Genomic DNA, 7,235 nt, shown 5'->3' with positions numbered 1-7,235 from the left:
TTGATCAGGTCTCATTGACTCTCCGTCAATGTCTGAAAGGTAACCAACCGTAGACTCCTCTTAACTTCCATTCCCTTCCTCCTAACATTCCTCAACCGGGCCCGAAATCCAAACACTTACATTGTGGTATTACTCGAGTAAACCGGAATCAAGAGTCTCTAATACTACAAGATTCCCTATGATGTTGCCCCAAGGCGCATTAATTGGCACGACCAAGCCCTCGCCGGCTCGATTCAATCAATAACCAATGGGGTTGAGCTCATGGATAATATTTGAAGTCATGTATTTCATTTCATATAACATTTCATATAACATTTCATATAACTTTCCAATAACATGCGAAACAATAAGTGAAAGTGATAAAGTACACTCTCACTTGGATCAATCAACATTCAACATCTCAAGTACAAAGATCAAAGCCATGTAATAGCACATAAGTGAGTAGTACACTCACCAAGCTAGCACAATGTGGTTTCAAACACTTTAGTCAAAAGAACGTTGTGCACCACCGTCACGCCCTAAAAACATGCAAACAAATACAATGAGACTCGATAACGAGTCATAAACCAAGGCCAAACATGACCCCAATAAGGTTCCATAAACATTTACAAACAATAGAGGAAACCAGAAATTTCGGAAATGTAACTAGCATTGGCCAGGAAAAATACAGTTTTGACGTCATTTTGCGGTAATGGCACAACTCTCACTACAATTATCGGATGGGGGTGTAAGACCCACCATTTCGAAGCCAAGAAACAGAGCTACAACAATGTAGAAGGTCACTCAATCCAGTTCCTAACACAACTAGGTCAAATATGCAAAATACTATACCAGAATTCCCAAAACAGGTTTGCAAATCACACAAAACTGTAATTACTATAACTCAGTCTATACAAGTCCAAATGCCGAAATTCCAAAGGCATAAGTTAGCTAAGACATCCAGCTACATTTCATCAGAAGACACCAACTCCAAAATCCAAACCAATTCCAGTCAAAATGGCCAATTACTATCGCAGTTTTCGCATTCTGATCAAAGCAGAACAGCTACAGTAATTTCATCATATCTCATTCTACACTAATCCAAATGACCTGAAATTTTGTAGGCACCTTTAAAATGTCATTCCCTACAACTTTCATGTTTTGAGCTAAGGCCAATTCGGCCTCTATCTAGTACCTAAAAATTCGGACAGAATGTACCCTTAAGAACCCTAGATTTTCCAATTTTCTTCCAAAACAGAAATTGGTTGCAATTAATCACTTTTCCCACCTCCTTAAGTCATTATAGATCATTTCCATACATCATAGAGAGCCACACCATCATGCTTGAATTAAAACAGAAAATTCCCCAAAAATAATAAAAAGTCATCAATTCAACCACAAATCAAGAATTAATCCATAAACTTGCATCTTCTACTTCCACTAAGCATGATTTGAGCATCAATTAAAGAATGAGGGTGGTTCTTCACAACTTACCTTTAAAACAAGAGAGAAAGAGCTATGGGTCACCTTAACCTTCCAAATAACTTCACACAACAACTCACCACCACTACTTGAAGGTGTTTTATGGAGAAAAATCAAGGTTGGATGGTTGGTTTTGATGATTGAAGCAAGATTGAAGCCAAAACTTGAAGAGGTTTTCTTTCTTCCTTTGAGAGAGAGGGCCGGCACTTGAGAGGAGAAAATGGTGCAATTTTTGGTTAATTTTGTGATTTATTTGGTCAATGGTAAGACATGGAGTAGTAGTCTTAAAGGTAACCCAATCAAATGGTGACACTTGTCACCCAATTTAATGCAAGTCTATCACTTTGTTCCCTCTCACATCAATCCAAATAGCTTCCTCTAATTATCTCTTAACACCCGATAAAATAATTCCAGTATCCAAAACTTAATCTAGTTGGCCGAATTTTTCTGGACTTTTCGCACTAGTGGGTCCCACGTCCGGTATCTGCTCTTAATTTCTCAAAATCTATTCGATACTAGAAAAATCATCTAAAAATTATATCTGCTCCTTAAATTTATCTAGAAAAATTTTCTAATCACGAAAATGCAGAAAACAAGTCATGAAAATAATAAAACTTAGAAAAATGAAAATTACGGGTTCTCACAGAACAAGCACAGGAACCGGTGCCAGAACCGAGAGAGGAGAGGGAGGCAGCGGTTGAGCAGCAACCTGAACCCCAGACTGCCGGGGGAGATCAGGTGGCCACTGCCATCCAACAGATGACTAATATTTTGACTCGGTTGGTGGAGCAACAGGGTCAAGGTTCTGTAAATCAACCTAGAGACCCTGATTCGGGGCAAGATAGAGCCTTGGAGAGATTCCAGAAGTTCTCCCCACCCAAGTTTTTAGGAGGGCCAGACCCGTATGAGGCTGAGAAATGGCTGGAGGCCATGATAAATATCTTTGCTGCCCTAAACTATACTGAGGAGAGACAAGTCCAATTTGCTGTATTTCAGTTTGAGGGGCCAGCTAGGGCTTGGTGGAATGTAGTGAGGGCCAAGTGGGAGAGAGAGGGAACTGCCTGGACTTGGCTAAACTTTGTACGGGACTTCAACGAAAAATACCTTCCACCCATCGTCCAGGAGAAGAGAGAGGACGAATTCATTAAACTCCGTCAGGGGCTGATGAGTGTAACTGAGTATGAGACCCAGTTTACCAAATTGTCTAAATTCGCTCCCGAATTGATTGCCACGGAACCAAGGAAAGTACGAAGGTTTATACAAGGGTTAAATGTGGAATTACAAGAAGCCTTAGCGGCGGTCCAAATTAATACATTCACAGAGGTTCTGGAGAAAGCCTTGAGGATAGAGACTGCTAGGGCACAAGTGAGAGCTTTCCATGCAAAAAGGAGAGGTGCGCCTGGTGGAAGTCAAAGGCAAGGACAACGTGATTTAGATATGCCACCTTCTAAGATAGGTCGAGAAGATGGTAGTGAGAAAATTTCAAGGACGTCTAAGGAAAGTACTCCAAGAGGAGCTTCGCGTGGCTGGGGTCAAGCAAGAGGTGCCTCACAAGGAGGTCAGACCTCAACCCCTCAAGTACCTTGCGGGTACTGTGGGAAGGCCAATCACGTGGAGAGTGATTGTTGGCGAAAAGCGGGAAAATGTTTATGGTGTGGTAGCACCGAACACCAGCTTGCAACCTGTCCCCGTAGATCACGCCTAAACCCTGAACAAGCAAGTGTAGGAGGGACTAAGCCAAGAGTGCCAGCTAGAGCGTATGCCTTGAACCAACAGGCAGTACCTGAACCAACAGAGATAGTAGAAGGTACGATTCGTGATTTCTATTGTTTCCCTAAGTTTTGGCTATAGTGAGACCTGGGAGCCGGAAATGAATATATAAGGGAAATACCCTACGTTATTCGAAGTGCATGTATGAATTTCGAGGACGAAATTCTTTTAAGGAGGGGAGGTTGTAACATCCCGAATATTAGGAGGTTGTTTGTGAAGAAAATATTAAAGTGTATTTCTTTGGGTTTGATTTAAAACCTAATTTTGTTTTAAAAAAAAACTAGAAACCCTAATATGGTAGCCAAAAACCCTAGTTTACTTGTGACTAACCGGTTTTCCTAAATCTCTCATATTTTAATTGAAACCCTAATTTTAATTACTGGAATTGGAAAATTCCTCACGTTTTCTTAAAAATTTCCTTTTATTTGAAAATTATTATTTATTAAAGCTCTACTATCCAATTGTTCAACTATAAGAGTAAATAAACCTAGAAAATAAGGTTTTACACTTCGGTTTCAAGATTTGAGCAAAATTAGGGTTTTGTGATTTTTCCGCCGGATGAATTTTCGGTACTGGCCAAGGATCAATTTGATGATTAAAAGTGACTTTTAAGTGAGAAATAATATGTGAGTAGTAGCAATGAGGTAAGGTTAGTGAATGGAAAGTAAAAACTCTAGTACGGGTGTTTTTAAGAAAAACGGCGCGAACCGGCGGGTCCCGCGCATTACCGATTGAACGCACCGCTTGACCACCATTTTTGCTTACCAAACAAATTTATTGAACTTGAACAAAATATCTTCCCCCTCATGATTATAGCTTGACCGAAATTGTGGCTCAAATACAAGGAAAGAAAGAGAAAAATTTTGTGGACAAGAATAGGCCAAGTGTTGGCCAAAAATTGTGGACACAATTACCCTTAACCTCTTACTTCCATATAAGACAAACCAAGCCTCATCTTCCTCCATATTTCTGCATAAGAACCGAGAGAGAGAGAGGGGAGGAACAACAAGAAGAAAAAAAAAACTCCTTCATTTCATCTTCAATCCAACAACTTAGGGAGAAATCAAACAAAATAAACCGATTAAACTTGTTCTTGAGTGACTAGCTAGTGAGTTGTGGTGTGATTCTTGAAGGGGAGAGCTTGTGCTACTCTTGGTGACTTTTATTCAAGGTAAGAGAGTTTATCTCTCCAAGTTTTACTTCTAATCTTGTTATATTAAGCCTAGTAACTTGATTTTATGGTGAGATTATGGATGATGAGCATGTTTTAGTAGTTTTCCCCAATTTATTTGATGAACTAGGGTTCCTGATTTTCTGCTCAAGTTGATGTATGATGCATGAATGTTGCAATTAAAGTTATATAAGGTTGTTTAGTGGTGATTGGAACCAGAAATTTGAGGAAACTACACTTAGAGCTAAAAATTCCAGATTTCTGGAAAATTTCCCAAGCATTCTGTCCGAAATTGTATCTGTATGTTAGAGGCCGAATTGGCCTTTGGTAAAAGAAGGAAAGTTGTAGAGAATGGTGTTTTATAGGTGTCTACAAAATTTCAGCTCAATCGGAGCAACGTAGAACGTGAAAAGTCCAAAATACCCCTACTGCTTTAAGAATTTCCCAGTAGTCCGTTTCTTCAGTTCAGTCCAGTTTATCACGATTTTTGACCAGGATCCATTCTGATTTAGCTCTGGACCAAAACATGAAAGTTGTAGTGCTCTGAAGTAGCTTTAAAATGCCTCTAAGAACACCTGATTCGGACTTGTGTACACTGAGTTATGTCCATTACAGTGTTCTGCATTTAAACAGCCGGTGAATTGATTTCTGGTTTGGTAATTGGAGAATTTGACCAATTTACATTAGAAACTGGACTAAGTGACCTTCATGAACATTGTAGCTCTGTGTCTTAGCTTCGAAACGGCATAGGTTACGTCTCAATCCGATAAGCGTAGCCTCGGATATGTTATTTACGCATTTGTACGTCAAATCTGTTTTGTGCCACATTGAACTTCTGTACTTGCTACTGTTGTGAATCTTATTATTATGATATTGTGAGCCTATGGAACGGCTCTTGACATGAATGGCTGAGATGTATAATGTTGGGTTGTGTTTGAGAAAAACAATGAAGCCTAAAAGGCTGGAAAATTAGGTAAACACAAAGGGCATGCTGCCCAAATTTACGCTCGAAAACTAGAGAACTACTTGCAACTTGAGTAAGGGTTAAGAGTGATTACTGCTTGAACCATCTAGGGTACTTGAGTATTCTTGTTCCGAGGTATATAAGGAAGGACTTGGCCGAGCTTGTACCCTTGAGAAATGAAATAATGACTATTTGGAATATGTTTCTCTTGTACTTTCGACTCGCATGGCATTTTCAAGTATAAATGTTACAAAGTTTTACCGTTTAAAAAGTGAGCAAGTGTTTCACGACTACTATCCGAGTGAATTTCAAATTCTTGATTTTATTGAACGAAACGTCTAAGTTTCGAACTCTAGTCATGTTTCAAAGTTCTCAAACTGAGTTTTATCGCAGATTTGGACTCCGAACTCGGAATATAACCTGAAAGTGACCAGTAAAGGCACTATATCTTTTGGTGAGTGCTTTCAAATACTGAATTGAACTTGATACTTGTACTTGATACGTGCCAATATGATTACATGCCACATGCGTGAATTGTTAGGGCAAGAGTGTACTTTATCGCACTTGCCCTTACGTGATATACTTGTTTATTGTTGCAATTGACTTGATATACTTGTTTATGATGCGCGCACTTCCTGGAATTCCAGAAACCCTGTGGCGAGTTACTCTAGTCGAGCCGGCAAGGGCTTGGTCGATTGGGTAACGAACCCTGGGTCTCTTGTATTGTCGAGTGGAGTGATATCTCCTCGACTAATCGGTATACTCGAGTATTACCACCCGTGTTCTTGAGGATTTTGGGCCCAGCTGGGGGTTGAACGATGGACGGAGAGTCGTTTAAGTGGTGTTCTACTGGATCGGTTCCTTTACTTGAAAGTTGACGGAGTGTCAACTACTACGTGATCAAGCTCCTGATGATGAATGGAAGTTGGCTCCTGAGAGCTATCCGTATCCTTATGCTTGAAATGATTATTGTTTATTGGATGATTGTTTCTTATGAAAATTTTTATACTCGCTCATTTTGAGATTGCTACTTGAAGTGTTATTGCTCACTTTTATGAACTCTTCATGCTCGTTACCTTGCTAAATCGAAAACTTGTATTTATAAATAATGGTCAATTTGCTATTTGGAACCTCACTGGGCTTTTAGCTCATACCACGTTATTTGTTCTCCTTACAGGGGGTACGAGCGAGGCATAAGAGATGTAAAGGCTAGCGTAGTCTAGTTACTTTAGACTGTGTTTTGAATTTTGGTTTTGTACTCGCGCTATTCCTCGAATGGAACATTTGTACTTGGATTGTATATATTTTGAACTAGTTTAAGTATATCAAGACTTTGTACTTTGGTTTCTATCAATGTAAATTATAAGCTGGGATTGCGGATATTATTAATGGTGCTTGGGGTGTGTGCACATGATTTTAGTGAGTGAGTCCTGGCGAGAGCTGGGCAGGCGGTCCGCCAAACCCTCTGGTATGCCTTAGGGGGAGGTGGGGTCGTCACAATGTGTGCACGGACCTTAGCCCAAGTAATGATCCAGTTCGAGTTCTATTGGGCCCAGCCACACGTGCACGGGCCAAGCGCTTCAAGGAGTCCCTTCAAGCTCTTGTGTGAAATGTTCAAGACCAACAAGGTGTCCATCGGGATATTGTAGGCTTGGAAGGTGATAATCAAGTTGTCTACATGATGATCCATGCCCACGAAGAGAGCCCATGAAGGTTTGGTCGACTAAGCCCTAGGCCCAGCTACTATACCATGGGTTGAGGAAGCCTATGAAAAGGTGAAAGTGATCCGCCAGAGACTTCAAACCGCCCAAAGCCGTCAGAAAAGCTATGCCGATCATAGGAGGAAAGACTTGGAGTTTGAAATAGGAG

At 40.3% G+C, this 7,235-nt stretch overlaps 1 long non-coding RNA gene across 1 annotated transcript; it reads left to right on the top strand.

The window, feature by feature from the left end:
- The first annotated feature begins 4,214 nt into the window (after positions 1-4,214).
- LOC140035969 (uncharacterized) lies at positions 4,215-6,751 on the top strand. The gene is made up of 3 exons (XR_011839864.1): positions 4,215-4,402; positions 5,760-5,820; positions 6,544-6,751. It is a non-coding gene; the product is annotated as an uncharacterized lncRNA (long non-coding RNA).
- Positions 6,752-7,235: the final 484 nt, after the last annotated feature.

This window comes from Coffea arabica, chromosome 2c (assembly GCF_036785885.1).
Source record: "Coffea arabica cultivar ET-39 chromosome 2c, Coffea Arabica ET-39 HiFi, whole genome shotgun sequence".
Lineage (NCBI taxonomy): Eukaryota > Viridiplantae > Streptophyta > Magnoliopsida > Gentianales > Rubiaceae > Coffea > Coffea arabica.
Note: the sequence above shows the minus strand (reverse complement) of the source record. Positions and strands in the feature narration are given on the sequence as shown.